This window comes from Bombina bombina, chromosome 8 (genome assembly GCF_027579735.1).
Source record: "Bombina bombina isolate aBomBom1 chromosome 8, aBomBom1.pri, whole genome shotgun sequence".
Classification (NCBI taxonomy): Eukaryota; Metazoa; Chordata; class Amphibia; order Anura; family Bombinatoridae; genus Bombina; species Bombina bombina.
The window spans coordinates 214,266,820-214,291,570 of record NC_069506.1 but is presented as its reverse complement, the minus strand read 5'-3'; the positions used below and the strand labels follow the sequence as shown (position 1 = coordinate 214,291,570).

General features: G+C 38.5%; 1 protein-coding gene across 1 annotated transcript in view; it reads left to right on the top strand.

Annotated features, from left to right (window-relative positions):
* The window catches only part of LOC128638941 (V-set and immunoglobulin domain-containing protein 10), a 233,390-nt gene that overhangs the window by 124,613 nt on the left and 84,026 nt on the right, over nucleotides 1-24,751 (top strand). The window lies entirely within an intron of this gene.

The following is a 24,751-nucleotide window of genomic DNA, read 5'->3' as shown; positions in this document are numbered from 1 at the left end:
TTTCTACCAAAAACTGCTTCCGAAGAAGCAAATAAATCAAAATGGTAGAATTTAGTAAATGTATGCAAAGAGGACCAAGTGGCTGCTTTGCAAATCTGATCAACTGAAGGTTCATTCTTAAAAGCCCATGAAGTAGAGACTGATCTAGTAGAATGAGCTGTAATTCTCTGAGGCGGGGTTTGACCCGACTCCAAATAAGCTTGATGAATCAAAAGTTTCAACCAAGAAGCCAGGGAAATAGCAGAAGATTTCTGACCTTTCCTAGGACCAGAAAATAAAACAAATAGACAAGAAGTCTTCCTGAAATGTTTAGTAGCTTCCACATAATATTTCAAAGCTCTTACCACATCCAAAGAATGTAAGGATCTCTCCAAAGAATTCTTAGGATTAGGACATGAAGAAGGGACAACAATTTCTCTACTAATGTTGTTAGAATTCACAACCTTAGGTAAAAATTGAAAAGAAGTCAGCAAAACTGCCTTATCCTGATGAAAAATCAGAAAAGGAGACTCACAAGAAAGAGCAGATAGCTCAGAAACTCTTCTAGCAGAAGAGATAGCCAAAAGGAACAACACTTTCCAAGAAAGTAGTTTAATGTCCAAAGAATGCATAGGCTCAAATGGAGGAGCCTGTAAAGCCCTCAGAACCAAATTAAGACTCCAAGGAGGAGAAATTGACTTAATAACAGGCTTAATACAAACTAAAGCCTGTACAAAACAGTGTATATCAGGAAGTATAGCAATTTTTCTGTGAAATAAAACAGAAAGAGTGGAGATTTGTCCTTTCAAGGAACTTGCAGACAAACCCTTATCCAAACCATCCTGAAGAAACTGCAAAATTCTAGGAATTCTAAAAGAATGCCAGGAGAATTTATGAGAAGAACACCATGAAATGTAAGTCTTCCAAACTCTATAATAAATCTTTCTATAGACAGATTTACGAGCTTGTAACATAGTATTAATCACTGAATCAGAGAAACCTCTATGACTTAGAACTAAGCGTTCAATTTCCATACCTTCAAATTTAATTATTTGAGATCCTGATGGAAAAAACGGACCTTGAGATAGTAGGTCCGGCCGTAACGGAAGTGGCCAAGCCGGGCAACTGGACATCCGAACCAGATCCGCATACCAAAACCTGTGTGGCCATGCTGGAGCCACCAGCAACACAAAAGACTGTTCCATGATGATTTTGGAGATCACTCTTGGAAGGAGAACTAGAGGCGGGAAGATGTAAGCAGGTTGATAACACCAAGGAAGTGTCAGTGCATCCACTGCTTCCGCCTGAACATCCCTGGACCTGGACAGGTATCTGGGAAGTTTCTTGTTTAGATGAGAGGCCATGAGATCTATCTCTGGAAGTCCCCACATCTGAACAATCTGAGAAAACACATCTGGATGGAGAGACCACTCCCCTGGATGTAAAGTCTGGCGGCTGAGATAATCCGCCTCCCAATTGTCTACACCTGGGATATGCACCGCAGAGATTAGACAGGAGCTGGATTCCGCCCAAGCAAGTATCCAAGATACTTATTTCCTGGCTGGGGGACTGTGAGTCCCACCCTGATGATTGTCATAGGCCACAGTTGTGATATTGTCTGTCTGAAAACAAATGAACGGTTCTCTCTTTAGTAGAGGCCAGAACTGAAGAGCCCTGAGAATTGCACAGAGTTCTAAAATATTTATTGGTAATCTCACCTCTTGAGATTTCCAAACCCCTTGTGCTGTCAGAGACCCCCAAACAGCTCTCCAACCTGAAAGACTCGCATTTGTTGTGATCACAGTCCAGGTTGGGCAAACAAAAGAAGCCCCTTGAACCAAATGATGGTGATCTATCCACCATGTCAGAGAGTGTCGTACATTGGGATTCAAGGATATTAATTGTGATATCTTTGTATAATCCCTGCACCATTGATTCAGCATACAAAGCTGTAGAGGTCTCATATGAAAACGAGCAAAGGGGATTGCGTCCGATGCTGCAGTCATGAGACCTAAAACTTCCATGCACATAGCCACTGAAGGGAATGACTGAGACTGAAGGAGCCGACATGCTGCGACCAATTTTAAACGTCTCTTGTCTGTTAGAGACAGAGTCATGGACACTGAATTTATCTGGAAGCCTAAAAAGGTGACCCTTGTCTGAGGAATCAAGAAACTTTTTGGTAAATTGATCCTCCAACCATGTTTCCGAAGAAACAACACTAGTTGATTTGTGTGATATTCTGCAGTATGTAAAGACTGAGCTAGTACCAAGATATTGTCCAAATAAGGAAACACTGCAATACCCTGTTCTCTGATTACAGATAGTAGGGCACCCAGAACCTTTGAAAAGATTCTTGGAGCTGTTGCTAGGCCAAATGGAAGAGCAACAAATTGGTAATGCTTGTCTAGAAAAGAGAATCTCAGAAACTGATAGTGTTCTGGATGAATCGGAATATGAAGGTATGCATCCTGCAAGTCTATTGTGGACATATAATGTCCTTGCTGAACAAAAGGCAGAATAGTCCTTATAGTCACCATCTTGAAAGTTGGTACTCTTACATAACGATTCAAAATTTTCAGATCCAGAACTGGTCTGAACAAATTTTCTTTCTTTGGTACAATGAATAGGTTTGAATAAAACCCCAAACCTTGTTCCTGAGGAGGAACTGGCATGATTACCCCTGAAGACTCCAGGTCTGAAACACACTTCAGAAAAGCCTGAGCTTTTACTGGATTTACAGGAATGTGTGAGAGAAAAAATCTTCTCACAGGAGGTCTTACTTTGAATCCTATTCGATACCCTTGAGAGACAATGCTCTGAATCCAATGATTTTGGACAGATTTTATCCAAAAATCCTTGAAAAACCTTAATCTGCACCCTACCAGCTGAGCTGGAATGAGGGCCGCACCTTCATGCGGATTTAGGGGCAGACTTTGGTTTCCTAAATGGCTTGGATTTATTCCAATTTGAGGAAGGCTTCCAACTGGAAGCAGATTCCTTGGAAGGAGGATTGAGTTTTTGTTCCTTATTCTGACGAAAGGAACGAAAACTGTTAGAAGCCTTAGATTTACCTTTAGATTTTTTATCCTGAGGCAAAAAAACTCCTTTTCCTCCAGTGATAGTTGAAATAATAGAATCCAACTGAGAACCAAATAAATTATTACCTTGGAAAGAAAGAGATAGTAATCTAGATTTAGATGTCATATCAGCATTCCAAGATTTATGCCACAAAGCTCTTCTAGCTAATACAGCTAAAGACATGGATCTAACATCAATTTTGATAATATCAAAAATGGCATCACAAATAAAATGATTAGCATGTTGCAGTAAGCGGACAATGCTAGATATGTCAGAATCCAATTCATGTTGCGCTAAATTTTCCAACCAGAAAGTTGATGCAGCCGCAACATCACCCAAAGAAATAGCAGGTCTGAGAAGATGACCTGAATATAAATAGGCCTTCCTTAGATAAGATTCAAGCTTCCTATCTAAAGGATCCTTAAAGGAAGTGCTATCTTCCATAGGAATAGTGGTACGTTTAGCAAGAGTAGAAATAGCCCCATCAACTTTGGGGATCTTTTCCCAAAACTCTATAGATTTTGCTGGTAAAGGATACAATCTCTTAAACCTTGAAGAAGGAACAAAGGAAGTACCTGGCTTATTCCATTCCCTAGAAATCATATCAGAAATAGCCTCAGGAATGGGAAAAACACCTGGGGAAACCACAGGAGGTTTAAAAACAGCATTTAAACATTTATTAGACTGAACGTCAATAGGACTGGTTACCTCAATATCCAAAGTAATTAACACTTCTTTTAATAAAGAACGCATATACTCTATTTTAAATAAATAAGTAGATTTGTCAGTGTCAATATCTGAGGAAGGATCTTCTGTTTCAGATAGATCCTCATCAGAAGAGGATGAATTATTATGTTGTTGGTCATTTGAAATTTCATCAGCTAAATGAGAAGTTTTAAAAGACCTTTTACGTTTATTAGAAGGTGGAAATGCAGACAAAGCCTTCATAATAGATTCAGAAACAAATTCTTTAAAATTTACAGGTATATCATGCACATTAGAAGTTGAAGGAACTGCAACTGGCAATGTACTATTACTGATAGAAACACTATCTGCATGTAAAAGTTTATCATGACAACTATTACAAATGACATTTGGTGGAATAATTTCTACAATTTTACAACAAATGCACTTAGCTTTGGTAGAACCGATGTCAGGCAGCAATGTTCCAGCAGAAACTTCAGAGACAGGATCAGATTGGGACATCTTGCTCAATGTAAGAGACAAAACAACATATAAAGCAAAATTATCTATTTCCTTAAATGACAGTTTCAGGAATGGGAAAAAATGCAAAAGCATAGGCCTCTTGATAGAAAAGAAAGCAGGAGGCAAACAACAATGGGGTATTGAAATAATGAAGAAAAATTGGCGCCAAGTATGACGCACAATGTAACGTAAACTTTTTTGGCGCCAAAAATGACCGAAAATGACACACTTGTGTCACTAATGACGCCGTCGTGTGAAAGGTCTCGACGTCACGTATGACGCCGGAAATGACGAAGTTGCGTCAAAAACGTAATTTCCCGCGCCAAAAATGATGCAATAAAGTCTAACATTTGACGCACCCGCGGGCCTAATACCCGCAAATGCAAAAAGTAGTCAAATTGAAAAAGACTAAACCCCAGGTAAGAAACAAATTTCTTAAAGTGTTTATATTCCCAAATATGAAACTGACAGTCTGCAGAAGGAAATACATGAACCTGACTCATGGCAAATATAAGTACAATACATATATTTAGAACTTTATATAATTTGCATAAAGTGCCAAACCATAGCTGAGAGTGTCTTAAGTAAGTGAAAACATACTTACCAAAAGACACCCATCCACATATAGCAGATAGCCAAACCAGTACTAAAACAGTTCTTTAGTAGAGGTAATGGTAAATTTGAGAGTATATCGTCGATCTGAAAAGGGAGGTAGGAGATGAATCTCTACGACCGATAACAGAGAACCCATGAAAAAGACCCCCGTTAGAGAAATCATCGTATTCAATAGGTGATACTCCCTTCACGTCCCTCTGACATTCGCTGTACTCTGAGAGGAATCGGGCTTCAACAATGCTGTGAAGCGCATATCAACGTAGAAATCTTAGCACAAACTTACTTCACCCCCTCCATAGGAGGCAAAGTTTGTAAAACTGAATTGTGGGTGTGGTGAGGGGTGTATTTATAGGCATTTTGAGGTTTGGGAAACTTTGCCCCTCCTGGTAGGATTGTATATCCCATATGTCACTAGCTCATGGACTCTTGCCAATTACATGAAAGAAATTTAGTTTTAAATAGAAATAATTTATTTAATTGTAGTAATTTTATTTAGATTATTTTAAATTATATTTAAATTAGGGGGGGTTAGACTTAAGTTTAGGGGTTAATAACTTTATTATAGTGGCAGCAACGTTGGGGGGGGCAGATTAGGGGTTAATAATTGTAGGTAGGTGGCGGCGACATTGGGCTCGGCAGATTAGGGGTTAATAAATATAATGTAGGAGTCGGCGATGTTAGGGGCAGCAGATTAGGGGTTCATAGGTATAATGTAGGTGGTGGCGGTGTCCGGAGCGGCAGATTAGGGGTTAATAAGATTATGCAGGTGGCGACGATGTAGGGGTCAGCAGATTAGGGGTTAATAAGTGTAAGATTAGGGGTGTTTAGACTCCGGGTTCATGTTAGGGTGTTAGGTGTAGACATAAAAGGTATTTCCCCATAGGAATAAATGGGGCTGCATTAGGAGCTGAACGCTGCTTTTTTGCAGGTGTTAGGTTTTTTTTCAGCCGGCTCAGCCCCATTGTTTCCTATGGGGAAATCGTGCACGAGCACGTTTAGCCAGCTTACCGCTACCATAAGCACTGGTATTGAGGTGAGATGTGGAGCTAAATTTTACTCTCTGCTCACTTTTCTGCGGCTAACGCAGCCTTTCAGAAAACTCGTAATACCAGCGTTGTCTTAAGTGAGTGGTGAGAAAAAAAGGCTTGTTAGCACCGCAAGTCTTACCGACAAAAACTTGTAATCTAGCCGTAAGTGTGTTTTTAAGTGTGTATTTTCCTATTTTATTTTAGATTTATTAAAAGCTAAGTTTTAGCTATTGCTCCTCATCTTCAACACCCATGGTATAATTATCTGTTTGAATTTTTTTTGTGAAACACACTCCTGTCTATACCTGGAGTTCTATAAGAGTATTTTGTTGAGGAGCTGGTTCTTTACCACTCCTTCATTTCATAAATCCCTAGTATCTGCACTCTCACTGCCAGGTAGTAAATGACCAGGGTGCTTAGTCAGGATTAAATTTCAATATTAAAAATAAAAGACTGCACTCACATCAAATGATACATACGCGTTGGTTGTTGGAAATTACAAGGATCCCACACAGAGGTTGTCATTACAGTTTTGTATGTTGATATAAGCTTCTCTTATTTTTGTTTACCTCACCCTTGAGTGTAAATGTAGAGGTTTTTCCTTATTGTGATTAGCTATCTCTGAGGATAGGTATTTTTATATATGTCATTTTATTTGCCACGCTGGTTTGGTCAATTTCTTTATAAAATTCTATGGGCCAGGTTATTAGTGGTGTGAAAACAGTTACGCGCAAGCGGGTTTATCGCAGCTGTTTGCGTACATCAATTGTTGTGTTCATATTGCAAGTTGAAGGTATACACGAATGCGTGAGCGCAACCACGATGTACACTAGAATGATTATCACGTCCTCAGAACTCTGGTTGTTTCGCAAAATAAAAAAGTTGCACAAAACATCAAAAATGCATTACAAAGTACAGTTACACTCATAATAACACTATCTAAGAAAATGTCAAGAAAAAGTTATAAGGGCTCAAAGATATGAGGTCTCAGGTGTTAGAAAATGGCATGCAAAGGGCTTTAACATAGAGATATATACATAAACATGTCTAAATATGTATATGTATGTGTATATATATATATATATATATATATATATATATATATATATATATATATATATATACAGATGGGCTACAGAAGCAGAAGACCACACTGAGTGCCACTCCTGGAAGCTAAGAACAGTTAAGTGAGGCTACAATTCGCACAGGCTTACCAAAATTGGACAATAGAATATTGAAAAAAACGCTGCCTGGTCTGATGGGTCTCAATTTCACCTGCGACATTCAGATGGTCGGAAATGAATTTGGCGTAAACAACATGAAAGCATGGATCCATCCTGTCTTGAATCAATGGTTCAGACTGGTGGTGTAATGGTGTGGGGGATATTTTCTTGGCCCCCTTTTGGCCCCTTAGTACCAATTGAGCATTGTTTAAATGCCAAGGCCTACCTGAGTATTGAAACAGTTCGAGAGAAAAAAGAATACACTTATAGCACTCCATGGTCACAGTGAATAGATGTGTAATAAGAATAACTTATCACTAATTAACCATTGAAGATTGACCAAAAAGATGGGAGTAGAATAAATATTAAAACATAACATTCATTGGGGTATATTAAAAGTAGTAAGTAGAAACAATTAACTAAGCTCTCAGTAACAACACTATTTGAGTATTCAGTTACAGATAACGCTATAAGATTCTAGCTTACTACAAACATCCAGTAGCTATGCTATTCTGCATTGATAATATATGCAGGTATTTAACACCAATCACTGAAACATTCACTGGTTATAGATTAGCAATGGATAATATTGATACAGTTATTTTATATCTACTTAGGTCTCAATCACAGTCTCATCTTAACTTCACTTATGATTAGGTGTGATTATAGCGGTTCTAATTTCTATTAGCTGTATATCAATCTAACTCTATCTTTGTCTGTGTATCATTAATTTATAATGTGATACATAATAGTGGCCACACACTCCAGATTTCTATTTACAATGGATATCAATGAAATGATAGTACCAGCAAAGATACTCCCAGCAACAAACAATCTGGATGACACTCAGATGCACACTTTGATTACCCTGCAACTGAACTAGTATAAACACTACGTTAGGTACCCTATCTTTGATGATAAAATAAGTAAACTAGACACACATAAACACCTGTTGTTTATTGTCAAGATCCAGGGTGTCCATACTTTTTTAACTCACACAGTGCATAGCCAGTTTAGCTTCAGTTCCTCACATCCTCTTTCCTCCCCTCTCCTTCCTTTCCAGGGCCATCTGAGACCTCAGTGTCTGATAGGAACTCCAGACTACTCCTCTGTCAAAGAGTCTAACCCAATGAAGGTGCAATATTCCTATTTCTGCTGAAGGGAGCTAAAAAACTCCAGAGCAAGCTACACATAAATTTAAGCACCATGTGTTCCACACAGTTTGGTGTGATCACACCGCAGGTCATCTTACAGGCTTTCATTTAGTGTATTGTAGGAAGTGTTACTGCCTATTACTATAGGATCTCACTGTCCCTCTAACCAGACTGTACTCTAGTTCCTCCCATCAGCAGCAGCAATGTTTCTGTTCTCTGTCCAGGGGGAACTTAGTTCCTCTTGCAAAAATAGTGCAGGAACTTCATTCCCATGCATTCCCATTGGGCTTGACCCCTGTATGTATGTATGCATATATATATATATATATATATATATATATATATATATATATATATATATATATATATATGTGTGTGTGTGTGCATATGTTTTTATGTGTTGATATGTGTTTATATGTATTTACAGACATATAAACACATAAATACATATGAACACATATATAAACAAAATTTATGCTTACCTGATAAATTTATTTATTTGCGGATATGGTGAGTCCACGGCTTGAGTAATTACTGTTGGGAAGATCCCTCCTGGACAGCAGGAGGAGGCAAAGGGCACCACAGTTAAACTGCTAAGTATCAATCCCTTACCCACAACCCCCAGTCATTCGACTGAAGGGAAATGGAGAAAAAGGAGTAACAAAAGGTGTTGAGGTGCCTGAGGTTATAGTTAAAAGAACAACTGTCTTAAAATAAAAGGTGAGGCTGTGTACTCACCATATCCGGAAATAAATAAATTATTTAAGATATGGTGAGTCCACGGCTTGAGTAATTACTGTTGGGAACCAATACCCAACCTAGAGGACATGGATAAATAGGGAGGGAGAAGGCAGGCAGTCCTAAACAGAAGGCACCACTGCTTGAAGAACGCTTTTCCCAAAAAAAGCCTCATCCGAGTCAAAACTATCAAATTTGGAAAAAGTATGTAGAGAAGACCAAATTGCAGCCTTTCAAATCTGTTCCACAGAAGCATTATTTTTGAAATCCCAAGAAGAGGAAACAGCCCTTGTGGAATGAGTCATAATTCTCTCAGGAGGCTGATGTCCAGCAGTCTGATAAGCCAAACGAATTATACTTCGTAACCAAAAAGAAAGAGTAGTAGCAGTAGCTTTCTGACCTTTACGTTTCCCAAAAGAACAGACAAAGAGGGCAGAGGAATGGCAAATATCCTTAGTCGCCTGTAAGTAGAATTTAAGAGCACATACAACATCCAAATTGTGTAACAAACATTCTTAGGAAGAAGAAGGATTAGGACACAGAGAGGGAACAACAATTTCCTGATTGATATTTCTATTAAGAAACAACCTTAGGAAAGAAACTTAACTTAGTATGAAGAACTGCATTATTGGCATGAAAAATAAGATAAGGGGAATCACACTGCAGAGCTGATAGTTCTGAGACTCTTCAAGCAGAAGAGATAGCAACAAGAAACAAAACCTTCCAAAATAACAACTTAATGTCCATGGAATGCAACGGCTTAAATGGAGCCAGTTGTAAAACTTTAAGAACAAGGTTAAGGCTCCAAGGAGGAGCAACAGACTTAAAGACAGGCCTGATTTTGACCAAGGCCTGACAAAAATATTGCACATCTGGCACATCTGCCAAACGTTTATGTAGTAAAACAGATAAAGCAGAAATCTGACCCTTCAGGGTACTGACTGACAATCCCTTCACCAGGCCTTCCTGAAGAAAAGATAAAATTCTAGGAAATCTAATTCTACTCCAAGAGTAGCCCTTGGATTTACACCAATAAAGATATTTATGCCATATCTTATGGTAAATCTTTCTAGTAACAGGCTTGTGAGCCTGAATCTGGTCTCAATGACCGACTCAGAAAAAAACACGCTTAGACAGAATTAAGTGTTCAATCTCCAAGCAGTCAGATTCAGAGAAATGAGATTTGGATGAAGGAAGGAACCCTGAATCAGGAGGTCCTTCATCAGAGGTAGTCTCCAAGGTGGGAGAGATGACATCTCCACTAGGTCTGCAAACCAGATCCTGCGAGGCCACACAGGAGCTATTAGAATCATTGATGCCCTCTCCTGTTTGATACGAGCAATGACTTGTGGAAGGAGAGCAAACAGAGGAAACAGGTATGCCAACCTAAAAACCCAAGGAACCACCAGAGCATGTTTAAGAATGGCCTGTGGATCTCTTGACCTTGGACCGTATCTTGGAAGCTTGGTGTTCTAATGGGAAGCCATCAGATCTAACTCTGGCACCCCCCATTTGAGGACTAAGCTGGAAAACCCCTCCAGGTGGAGTTCCCACTCCTCGGGATGAAAAGTCTGTCTGCTCAGAAAATCCGCTTCCCAGTTGTCTACTCCTGGAATGTGGATGAAAACAATTGTGGGTCTCTGCCCACTGAAGAATCCGAGTAACCTCCATCATTGCTAAGGAACTCCGAGTTCCTCCTTGGTGATTGATGTAAGCCACAGAGGTTATGTTGTCTGACTGGAACCTGATAAACTGGGCTGAGGACAACTGAGGCCAAGCCAATAGAGCATTGTAAATAGCCCCCAACTCCAAGATGTTGATGGGAAGAGCAGACTCCTCCCAAGTCCAAAGGCCCTGAGCTTTTAACGAGTTCTAGACTGCTCCCCAGCCCAGCAGGCTGACGTCCATGGTTAGGATCACCCAGGAAGGTCTCCGAAAGCATGTGCTCTGAGACAGATGTTCCTGAGAAATCCACCATGGGAGAGAGTCCCTTGACGACTGATCTAACTCTATTCTCTGATATAGATCTGCATGGTTGCCATTTCATTGTCTAAGCATGCACAACTGGAGAGCTCTCAAATGGAATCGAGCATAAGGAATGATGTCCATGGAAGCCACCATCAGAGCGATTACCTCCATACATTGAGCCAATGAAGGATGAGCAGTAGCCTGAAGAGAGAGGCAAGAGGAAAGGATTTTGTTTTTCCTGACCTCTGGCAGAAAAATCTTCATCAATAGAGAATCTATTATGGTCCCTAAGAACACTACTCTTGTAGCAGGGGAAAGGGATCTTTTTTCCAGATTCACATTCCATCCATGGGAATGAAGAAAAGACAACAATATCTCTGTGTGAGATTTTGCTTGTTGAAAAGATGATGCCTGAACCAGTATGTCATCCAGGTAGGGTGCCACAGCAATTCCACCAGAACGGATCACTGCCAAAAGAGCCCACAGAAACTTTGAAAAGATTCTGGGAGCCATGGCTAGACCAAATGGAAGGGCCACAAACTGGAAATGTTTGTCCAGAAAGGCAAATCTCAGGAATCTGTGATGGTCACTGTGAATAGGAACATGAAGATAAACATCTATGGTTGTCATGAACTGACCCTCTTTTACTAAAGGAAGAATGGATCGTATAGTCTCCATCTTGAAGGATAGAACTTTGAGAAACTTGTTTAGACACTTCAAGTCTAGAATGGGACGGAAAGTTCCCTCTTTTTTTGGAAACCACAAATAGGTTGGAGTAGAACCAGAGACCCTGTTTCTACACTGGAACTGGAACTTTCACTCCCAGGGAGGAAAGATGTTGAATACATTTCAAGAACACCTCTCTCTTTATCTGGTCTGCAGATAATCTTGAGAGATGGAATCTGCCTCTGGGAGGAAAAGTCTTGAATTCCAATTTTTAACCCTAGGATACTATGTCCACAGTCCAGGGATCTGGGAAATCTCATATCCAGGCTTGAGAGAACTGAGAAAGTCTGCCCCCCACCTGATCCGATCCCAGAATAGGAATAGTGGTTCTCTTATCCAGAGTGGAAATGGCCCCTTCAACTATGGGTACAGTATACCAAGGGTCTTTAATGGAGTCCTCGACAGGAAACATTTTCTTAAAAATGGGAGACAGGGAAAAAGACACCCCTGGTTTCTCCCATTTCTGTGAGACAATCTCACTAGCATGGTCCGGCACAGGAAAAACCTCTGAAGTGGAAGGTTCATTAAAGAAACTATTAAGTTTACTAGATTTCTTAGGAGTGAAAACAACAAGAGTATCGGAGTCATCTAAAGTAGCTAAAACCTCCTTTAACAATACACAAAGGTGTTCAAGCTTAAATTTGAAGAATACCACCTCAGTCTCAGAAGAAGTAATTATACTGTCCGAATCTGAGATTTCACCCTCAGTCCCGATGTATCTTCCTCATCAGACTTATGAGAAAGGGCAACTTGGGAAGCAGAACTGAGGACAGGCACTTTACTTTCTGAATTTCTAGATTTCCTCTTGCGTTTTCCCTGTAATCTGGGAATGGCAGCTAATGCCGCAGACACCGCTGAAGATACCTGGGCAGTAATTTCTGCTTTTAAATAAACTCTACTAGAAGTTATAGAGGAACCGCAGGGCACTGCATGTGATGCCATTCAGGCTTGGGACGTAGAAGGAGAAAACTGAGGTATTATTTTGACAACATCATCCTGACAGTCATTAGACTAAAAAATGCTATCTTTAGCATTTTTAGCATTTAGTCTCTTGACACATGAAGAACAAAATTGCATAGGAGCTGCAATTTGTGCATCTAACCATAATTAACATGAATTCATGAGAGCAGGCTCTTGCTCCATATCAGACATGTTGTGAAACAGTAAATAAACTTGTTTAAAAGATTTTAATATTCAATTAAAATAAACTAAGGAAAAAATACACTTTAAATTTTATCCCAAATAAGGATCGATCCCCAGATAAAATTATTTGAGAAAAGTTAAGAAAAAACATTTAATAAACATCAAATAAACTTCTAAAATACCCCTCAGGCAACCCCACACCTCAATTACTGAGGTGCCTTATCACTACCAATTAAGACCAGATCACGTATAAATGGAGAAAACAACTTTTTCCTCAGAAACGTTATGAAGTAAAGCCGGTCATGTGACCTCAACTGCCGAGCTCAAATTACTGCTGCAACACAGAGAGGCACCACTTCCTGGTACACTGAGTATCAGAAATAACCGTTTTTTCAAACCTGACAGTTTAAAATGTTGCATCGTTTTATTTTAAAGAAATGGGGAAATGAATAAACTGCTGAAATAGAAAACTCAGCCTTACTTTCATTTTAAACTTGTATTGTTTTATCAAGTAAATATGTGTCAGAAAATAAAGCCTAATAAAAATATTTTACCCTTTCTTTTTAAAAGAGTTTAAGAGGCCCATTTATCAAGCTCCGTATGGAGCTTAAAGGGCCGTGTTTCTGGCTAGTCTAAAGACCGCTGCCCCATAACGCTATCCGCCTGCTCTGATGAGGCGGACAGTAATTGCCACGATACAACCCGATCAAATACGATCGGGTTGATTGACAACTCCCTGCTGGCGGCCAATTGGCCGTGAGTCAGCAGGGGGTGGCATTGCACCAGCAGCTCTTGTGAGACCTTTCATAAACAGGCCCCTAAATGTTAGTCTCACACATGCTACAGTGCCTGCTTCATGCCCCAGTGGAACCCATACAACAGGATTATCTGTCACAATAAAAAAGAAGTTTCTTCTTCAAATGGAAGAAAAAGCACTTACCAGCTCCGCTGTCCATCATGTAGACAGTTACAAGGTATGAGAAGACACAGTTCTTCACAGAGACCTTTGAAAAAGGAAGAACAGAGTAGCGAACTGTGGCTTTCTAAACTAGGACAGCAATTGTTAGGAACATGCAGTAAGTACCTCTATACAAGTCCTAACTGCTTTAAAGCCACCACTACCCGACTGCAAGGAATGAAGTGGAATATGGCTATACCCCAAAACTTGCTTGTAGATGAAATCAAAATTTTTCTTCAGACACCTAAACTTCACCTCCTTCATGCACCGAAAGGCAAAGAGAATGACTGAAGGTTGTGGGTAAGGGAATGATACTTATCAGTTTAACTGTGGTGCTCTTTGCCTCCTACTGCTGGCCAGGAGAGGTATTCCAACAGTAGTTACTCAAGCCGTGGACTCACCATATCTTAGGAAAGAAATACATACATACACACACACACACACACATATACACACATATATGCCTATGCAGTATATTATTATGTACATATATAGTTATAGATATATATTGTACCAAAATACCATATATGTAGAAATATTTTTATGCATTAATAGAACATATTCTGTGAAGAACATTGTAATTTGAAATATTCATATTTTCATGTCAGGTTAGCACACTTGAGAATATGCGATTGGGTTTGCCTGGGAGTAGGGTGTTATTCCCCCACCGACTTTTTTTGCTCCTTTGACTTCTATGGGGGAATATGTTAACACGCATGTGTTATCCTAACTTTGGCTTTTTGTGTACATCTGGTTAGCACAGGAGTGAAAACATTTTACTTTCAACTTGTAATACAAGCACTACCAGACACGCACAAAATGCTTACTTCTAACAGAGTTAGAATGTGAGATGGAGCGTTAAATACTGATCCACTTGTAATCTGGCCCTTTATTGGGATGAACACCCCCCTGCCTTTCCTTCTCAATTGAAGTGAGAGTATTAATTTACTATCAGCTAGATTACGAGTTTTGAGCGCTATAGGGAAATTAACAACCGCCACAAAAGCGGTATTATTTCACCTCCCTATAGAGCTGCTATTACAAGTTTACAAAAAGTAGGCTTGTGCGGGCGATATGGTTGCGTAGAGCTCCATACCGCACCCAAATACAAGTGCTGCTTTGACATGCTCGTGCACGATTTCCCCATAGACATCAATGGGGAGAGCCGGCAAAAAAAAAGCCTAACACCTGCGATTGCGGAAACAAAAGCTCCATGACACAGCCCCATTGATGTCTATAGGGAAAGAAAAAGTTATGTTTAAACCTAGCACCCTAACATAAAAACCACGTCTAAACACCCCTAATCTGCCGCTCCCGATATCACCGTCACCTACATAATGTTATTAACCCCTAATCTGCTTAACCTAACATTGCCGCCACCTAAATACACTTATTAAGCCCTAATCTGCCGCCCTTAACATCGCCGCCACCTACATTACAGTTATTAACCCCTAATCTGCTGCCCCCAATGTAGCTGCCACTATACTAAAGTTATTAATCCCTAAACCTCTGACTTCCAACATCACTAACACTAAATAAATATATTAACCCCTAAACCTAACCCTAACGTAACTCTAACCCTAAGCATAACCCTAACGTAATCCTAAACCTAAATCTAACCCTAACACCCCCTAACTTAAATAAAATTGAAATAAATCTAAATAAACCTTACAATTATTACCTAAATAATTCCTATTTAAAACTAAATACATACTTACCTGTAAAATAAAACCTAAACTAGCTACAATATAACTAATAGTTATATTGTAGCTATCTTAGGTTTTATTTTATTTCACAGGTAAGTTTGTATTTATTTTAACTAGGTAGACTAGTTAGTAAATAGTTATTGACTATTTACTAGCTACCTAGGTTAAATAAATACAGTTACCTGTAAAATAAAACCTAACCTGCCTTACACTAAAAACTAACATTACAATAAAATAAAATAAATTAAATTATTAAAATACAATTTTCTAAATTACAAAAAAATAAACACTAAATTACAAAAAAAATAAAAAATGAAATTGATTGGATCAACCAATAAGATGAAAACTCAATCCTATTGGCTGATTCCAACAGCCAATAGGATTTTCCCCCTTTAATTCCTATTGACTGATAGAAATCTTTCAGCCAATAGGAATGTAAGGGATGCCATCTTTGATGATGTCACTTAAAGGGAACCTTCAGTTGATGCCAACGACTGTAAGAAGAGGATGCTCTGTACTGGATGTCTTGAAGATGGACCCGCTCCACGCCGGATGGATGAAGATAGAAGATGCAGTCTGCACGAAGACTTCTTCTTGCTTGGATGAGGACTTCACCGGATGGATGAAGATCGAAGAGGCCTCCTTGATGAAGACTTCTTGCCGCTTGGATGAGGACTTCGCCAGCTGGATGAGGATGGATGTCCGGACTTCGATAACTGTAAGTGGATCGTCGGGGGTTAGTGTTAGGTTTTTTTAAGGGTTTTTTGGGTGGGTTTTTTTTTTTAGCTTAGGGTTTGGGCAATGTAAAAGAGCTAAATGCTCTTTTAAGGGCAATGCCCATCCAAATGCCCTTTTCAGGGCAATGGTTAGCTTAGGTTTATTTAGCTAGGGTTTTTATTTGGGGGGGGTTGGTTGGTTGGGTGGTGGGTTTTACTGTTGGGGGGTGTTTGTATTTTTTTTTACAGGTAAAAGAGCTGATTTCTTTGGGGCAATGCCCACAAAAGGCCCTTTAAGGGCCATTGGCAGTTTAGTGTAGGCTAGGGTTTTTTATTTGGGGGGGAGGGCTTTTTTATTTTAATAAGGCTATTAGATTAGGAGTCATTCGTTTTTATTTTTGATAAAAAAAAAAAAATATTTAGTGTTTATTTTTTGTAATTTAGAAAATTGTAATTTAATAATTTAATTTATTTTATTGTAATGTTGGTTTTTAGTGTGAGAAAGGTTAGGTTTTATTTTACAGGTAACTACAGGTATTTATTTCAACTAGGTAGCTAGTAAATAGTTAATAACTATTTACTAACTAGTCTACCTAGTTAAAATAAATACCAACTTACCTGTGAAATAAAAATAAAACCTAAGATGGCTACAATAAAACTTCTAGTTATATTGTAGCTAGCTTAGGTTTTATTTTCCAGGTATGTATTTAGTTTTAAATAGGAAATATTTAGGTAATAGTTGTAAGGTTTATTTAGATTTATTTTAATTATATATAAGTTAGGGGGTGTTAGAATTAGTCTTAGGGTTATGTTAGGGTTAGGTTTAGGGGTTAATATATTTATGTAGAGTTAGTGATGTAGGAGGTCAGAGGTTTAGGGGTTAATAATTTATTTAAGTATAATTCGTTGTGGGGGGCTTAGTGGTTAATAGTTTTATTATAGAGGCAGTGTGGGCAGACGACGAATTAGGGGTTAATAATCTTTACATAGTGTTTGTGATGCAGGAGGGTGGCGGTTTAGGGGTTAATAGGTTTATTATAGTGACGACGATGTTGGGGAGTGGCGGAATAGGGGTTAATAAAACATTTTAGTGTCAGCGATGTCCGGAGTAGCAGATTAGGGGTTAATAATTTTATTTTAATGTTTGCGATGCAGGAGTGCCTCGGTTTAGGGGTTAATTGGTAGTTTATGGGTGTAAGTGTACTTTTTAACACTTTAGTTATGAGTTTTATGGTGCAGCTTTGTAACATAAAACTCATAACTACTGACTTTAGATGGCGGTACGGATCTTGTGGTTATAGAGTGTACCACTCACTTTTTGGCCTCCCAGGCAAACTCGTATAACTGGCGCTATGGGAGTCCCATTGTAAAAGGACTTTTTTAAAAGTGCGGTACTGATTTTGCGTGACGGCCAAAAAGGTTTGCGGTACACCTATACCTACAAGACTTGTAATAGCGGCATTAGAGAAAAAGCAGCATTATGAAGCATAATAATGCTTTTTCACTCATAACGCAAAACTCGTAATCTAGCTGAATGTGGGTAGAAAGATGATAGATAGATAGATAGATAGATAGTTGGATAGATAGATACTGTAGAGATAGATAGAGATAGATAGATTGATAGATAGATACTGTAGAGATAGATAGATAGATAGATAGATAGATAGATAGATAGATTGATAGATATATAGAAATATAGATGGATTTATTGAAGAGAAAAATATTATATTTATAAATGAATCTGTGTATTAGTAAATAAAATAATGTAATAATAGATTTAGCTTTTGTGGTAGAATATTGGACCAAAAAATTAAATATTATCATTTAAATGGAAAAATGCTAAAAAAAATATTAAGGGACACTGAACCCAATTTTGTTCTTTCATGATTTAGATAGAGCATACAATTTTAAGTAACTTTCTAATTTACTTCTTTTATCAATTTTTCTTTGTTCTCTTGCTATCAATTGGCTAGATTACGAGTTTTGCGTTATGGGTGAAAAAGCAGCATTATGGCTCTTTTTCACTACCGTTGGTATTACGAGTTTTGCAGGTTTATCTGTACCGCATACTTTTTTGGTTGTAACGCAACGTAACTACTGCAAAAAGTCCTTTTTCAATGGGACTTCCACAGCGCCGGTATTACATTACAACTTTGCCTGTCCGGCCAAAAAGTGAGCGGTACAGCCTATACCGTCAAGATCTATATCGTAAACTGAAAGTCAGTAGTTATGGGTTTTGCGCTACAAAGCTGTAGCATAAAACTCATAACTAAAGTGCTAAAAAGTACACTAACACCCATAAACTACCTATTAACCCCTAAACCGAGGCCCTCCCGCATTGCAAACACTAAAATAAAATTATTAACCCCTAATCTGCCGCGCCAGACATTGCTGCCACTATAATAAATATATTAACCCCTAAACTGCCGCACTCCCTCATCGCAAACACTAGTTACATTTTATTAACCTCTAATCTGCTGTCCCTAACATCTCCGCAACCTACATTACTGTTATTAACCCCTAATCTGCTGCCCACATAATCGCCGCCACTATACTAAAGTTAAAAAACCCATTCTTCAATAGAATGCAAGCTCAATCCTATTGGCTAATTGGATTACAGGTAAAAGAGCTGATTTCTTTGGGGCAATTCCCCGCAAAGGGCCCTTTTAAGGGCTATTGGTAGTTTAGTTTAGGCTAGGATTTTTTTTTATCTTGGGGGGCTTTTTATTTTGATAGGGCTATTAGATTAGGTGTAATTAGTTTAAATATTTGATAATTTCTTTTTTATTTTGTGTAATTTAGTGGGGTTTTTTTGTAATTTAGTTAATTGTATTTAATTAATGGAAATTATTTAATTGTAGTGTAAGGTTAGGTGTTAGTGTAAGACAGTTTAGGTTTTATTTTACAGGTAAGTTTGTATTTATTTTAACTAGGTAGTTAGTAAATAGTTAATAACTATCTAGTAACTAGTCTACCTTGTTAAAATAAATACAAACTTGCCTGTGAAATAAAAAATATAACCTAAGATAGATACAATGTAACTATTAGTTATATTGTAGCTAGCTTATGGTTCATTTTATAGGAAATAATTTAGTTTTAAATAGGAATTATTTAGCTATTATAATTTTTATTAAGATTTATTTTAATTATGTTAAAGTTAGTGGGTGTTAGGGTTAGGGGTACATTTAGGATTAGGTTTAGGGGTTTATAACTTTAGTATAGTGGCGGCGATGTTGGGGGCAGCAGATTAGGGGTTAATAACTGTAATGTAGGTGGCGGCGATGTCGGGGGCGGCAGATTAGGGGTTAATAAGTGTAGGTAGGTGGTGGTGATGTCAGGGGCGGCAGATTAGGGGTTAATAAGTATAATGTAGGTGGCGGCGATGTTAGGGCGGCAGATTAGGGGTGTTTAGACTCGTGATTTATGTTAGGGTGTTAGGTGTAAACATAAATTTTGTTTCCCCATAGGAATCAATGGGGCTGCGTTGTGGAGCTTTACGCTCCTTTATTGCAGGTCTTAGGCTCCCATTGATGTCTATGGGGAAATCGTGCACAAGCACATAAAACCAGCTCAAAGCAGTGCTGGTATTTGAGTGCGGTATGGAGCTCAATTTTGCTCAACGCTCACATATTGCGTGCTAACGCCGGGTTTTGCAAACCTGTAATAGCAATGCTATAGGGCGGTGAGCAGTGACAATAACTTGCAAGTTAGTACCGAGCCGCTCATAACGAAAAACTCGTAATCTAGCCGTTTATTTGTAAAAGATGGCATCTAAGCTATTTTTTTGGTTTAGTACCCCGGACAGCACTTTTTATTGGTGGGTGAATTTATCCACCAATCAGCAAGAACAACCCAAGTTGTTCACCAAAAATGGGCCAGCATCTAAACTTACATTCTTGCTTTTCAAATAAAGATACCAAGAGAATGAAGACAATTTGATAATAGGAGTAAATTAGAAAGTTGCCTAAAATTGCATGCTCTATCTGAATCATGAAAGAAAAAATGTGGGTTCAGTGTCCCTTAATATATTTTTTAGCATTTTTCCATTTCAATGATAATATTTATTATTTTATTTATTTATGTTATTACATTATTTTATTTACTAATACACAGATTAATTTATAAATATAATATTTTTCTCTTACACATGTACATACAATTCCTCTATTCAGGGAAGAATATCAGGTGACATCTACTCCCACACACACCTCTTCCTTTACATTATATGTTATATTTGTAACTACATGAAAGGTTTTGGTATTATACGGCTAGTTTTGCGGTACAGCTATACTGCTGAAAAATTGGCCATTTTCCCAGGAATGCATATTATGAGTCGCGGTGGTATAGCTGTACCGCAGGCATTTTACCCTGTAATGCAACGTCCATTCCGCACTCAAAAAAATTACGTTTTTGTGTGGGATTTCCATAGTGCCAGTATTACAGGCTGCGCATTCAGGCTAAAATGCTTGCGTTACAGCCTATACTGACACAAGCCATACCACGATCTGAGAGCAGTAGTTATGAGTTTTGTGTAACAAAAATGTTTCACAAAACTGATAACTAAAATGATACAAAGTACACTAACACCCATAAACTACATATTAACCCCTAAACCGCCACCCTCCCGCATCACAAACACTATATTAAACCTATTAACCCCTAATCTGCCACCCACCCACACAGCAACGATTTAATACATTTATTAACCCCTAATCTGCTGCCCATCATTGCCAACACTATTTAAATATAATAACCCCTACACCACTGCTCTCCACCACTAAATAAACCTATTAACCTCTAATCCGCTGCAGCCCAACATTGCAAAACACTAAATTAAACTATTAACCACTAAACCTGACACCCCCCCTAACTTTAAATTAAAATTACAATATAACTATCTTAAAATAAATAAAATCGTACCTTTGAAATTAAAAATAAACCTAAGTTAAAACAATTCTAATAAAATATAAAAAAAACTACCAATTAATAAATCGGCGTATTAGGAGTGTTTAGACCAGAGGTTTATATTAGGGTGTTAGGTTTAAATGTAACTTTTTTTGTTTAGACCAGAGGTTTATATTTGGGTGTTAGGTTTAATTCCGCACTTCAGGTGTTAGTTTATTTCTAACAATTTCTCCCCATTGATGTCTATGGGGGAAAGCATGCATGAGCACGTATTCTCAGCCCTTGAGGCCTATCTATCAAGCTGTGAACCGCAAATACGCCAAAATTCCGCAGCGTAATTGTTGCAAGCTTGATCCGACCTATTAGCCTACAGACCGACAAATGTTGAAATTTGTGACATAACATACGATCCGCCAGTCTCAATTCGAGGCAGAATTATGCCTACGTCATTACAGATGTTCCGAATACACATTCGGCTCTATTTGACACTTTTTCCCAGTTATCAAACTTTTAATAGGTACGCTTGCGGCTATTCTGACGCAGCGTACCTGGTTTTCAATCCACCACCCTGGAGGCCGCAGATGCCATAGAAATCAATGGGAGTCTGAAAGCACCGAAAGCTTATGTTCGATACTGCCAGATATCCCATTGATTTCTATGGTTGAAAACAAGTTACGTTTACACCTAACACCCTAGCATAAACCCTGAGTCTAAACACCCCTAATCTGCCACCTCGACATCGCTGCAACCTAAATAAAGTTATTAACCCCTATCCTGCAACTCCCCGACCCCGCCGCAACCTAAATAAACTTATTAACCCCTATTTTGCCACTCCCCGACACCACTGCCACTAAATAAATGTATTAACCCCTAAACCTCTGGCCTCCCACATCACTACCACAAACTAAACCTATTAACCCCTAAACTGTCAGTTCCCCACATTGCCAAAATATAAATTAAGCTATTAACCCCTAAACCTAACAACCCCCTAACTCTAAGTTAAAATGACAACATCCCTATCTTCAAATAAATTAAAACTTACCTGTAGAATTAAAATAAACTATTTTAAACTATTAATTAACCTACCCTTACTATTATCCTACAATTAAATTAAACTACCAAGTAAATAAAATAAATTACATATTAAAAAACCTAACCCTACTCAAATTAATTAAATATACTATTTAACATTATTAAAAGTACTAAATTACAGAAAACAAACAAACACTAAGTTAAAAAAATAAACAAACACTAAATTACGGGGAAAAAAAAACACATCAAAAATAAAAAAGAATTACATCTAATCTAATAGCCCTATCAAAATAAAAAGCCCCCCAAAGTAAAAAAAAAAAAAAAAAAACCCTAGCCTACAATAAACTACCAATGGCCCTTAAAATGACTTTTTTTTGTGGGGCATTGCTCCAAAGAAATCAGCTTTTTTACCTGTAAAAAAAATACAAATACCCCCCAACAGTAAAACCCACCACCCAACCAACCAACCAACCCCCACAAATAAAAAACCTATCTAAAATAACCTAAGCTCCCCATTTCTCTGAAAAGGGCATTTGTATGGGCATTGCCCTTAAAAGGGTATTTAGCTCTTTTACATGCCCAGACCCTAATCTAAAAATAAAACCCACCCAAAAAAAACTTAAAAAAACTAACACTAACCACCGATGATCCACTTACAGTTCTTAAAGTCCCGCTTGAAGGATACATTTAGCCGGAGAAGTCCTCATCCAGGCAGCAAGAAGTCTTCATCCAGACAGCTTCTTCCATCTTCATCCATCCGGAGAAGTCCTCTTCCAGGCAGCAAGAAGTCTTCATCAGACGGCATCTTCTATCTTCATCCATCTGGCACAGAGTGGGTCCATCCTGAAGACATCCGGCGCAGAGCATCCTCTTCATACTGTCGCCACGGTAAACTGGAACTTCAAGGCAAGTGACGCCATCCAAAATGAGAGCTCAATCCAATTGGCTGATTGGAACAGCCAATAGGATTTTAGCAGCTCTAATCCTATTGGCTGATTGAAATCTTTCAGCCAATAGGAATTCCAAGGACGCCATCTTGGATGGTGTCACTTACATTGAAGTTCCAGTTTACGATGGCGACTGTATGAAGAGGATGCTCAGCGTCGGATGTCTTCAGGATGGACCCGCTCTGCTCCGGATGGATGAAGATAGAAGATGCCGTCTGGATGAAGACTTCTTGCAGCCTGGATGAGGACTTCTCCAGATGAATGAAGATGGAAGAGGCCGGCCAGATGAAGGCTTCTTGCCGCCTGGATGAGGACTTCTCTGGCTGGATGGATCCTTCAAGCAGGACTTCAAGAACAGTAAGTGGATCGTCGGGGGTTAGTGTTAGGTTTTTTTAAGGGTTTTCTGGATGGGTTTTATTTTTAGATTAGGGTCTGGGCATGTAAAAGAGCTAAATGCCCTTTTAAGGGTAATGCCCATACGAATGCCCTTTTCAGGGCAATGGGGAGCTTAGGTTATTTTAGATTTTTATTTGGGGGAGTTGTGTGGTTGGGTGATGGGTTTAACTGTTGGGGAGGTGTTTGTATTTTTTTTACAGGTATAAGAGCTGATATCTTTGGGGCAGTGCCCCACAAAAGGCCCTTTTAAGGACCATTGGTAGTTTGTTGTAGGCTAGGGTTTTTTAATTTTGGGAGGGGGCTTTTTTATTTTGATAGGGCTATTAGATTATGTGTAATTCTTTTTCATTTTTTATTTTTTAATTTTCGTAATTTAGTGGGGGTTTGTTTTTGTAACTTATTGTTTGTTTTTTTTCTCTAATTTAGTACTTTAATAATGTTTAATTGTATATTTAAATAATTTGAGTAGGGTTAGGTTTCTTTAATATGTAATTTATTTTATTTTAATTTAATTGTAGTATAATAGTTAGGGTAGGTTAATTAATAGATAGTAATTTTTAATTTATATTAAGATAGGGATGTTGTAATTTCAATTTAAAGTTCAATTTAAAGTCAATTTAAAGTTAGGGGGTTGTTAGGTGTAGGGGTTAATAGCTTAATTTAGTTTTTTGGTGTGGGGGGGCTGACGGTTTAGGGGTTAATAGCTTTAGTTAGTGGTAGTGATGTGGGAGGCCAGAGGTTTAGGGGTTAATACATTTATTTAGGTTGTGGCGGGGTCGGGAGCGGTGGGGTAGGGGTTAATACGTTTATTTAGGTTGCGGCGGGGTCAGGGAGCGTCGGGATAGGGGTTTATAACTTTATTTAGGTTGCGGCGGGGTTGGGGAGCAGTGGGATAGGGGTTATAGTGGCGGCGTTTAGTGACAGGGTATAAATAAAGTTGGGAAAAAGCCGAATAGACGCAAGATAGATGATTGCTAGTTAACAACAGTCCGATGCTCATCGACTTGTACTTGGTGCGCGTCTTTTTGACGGCTTTTTTTATAAATAAGGAGAGCGTATTGAGATACGCGGCCGCAATGTTAGGCGATGTTAGACGAGCGTATTAATGCTTGCGAATGCAACACAGTTGACGGCTTGATAGATATCCCCCCTTGGCTTTTGTGTGGTATGGAGCTTAAAGAACCATAACGCACAGCACAAGGAGGCTTTTCAGTGACTCATAATGGCAGT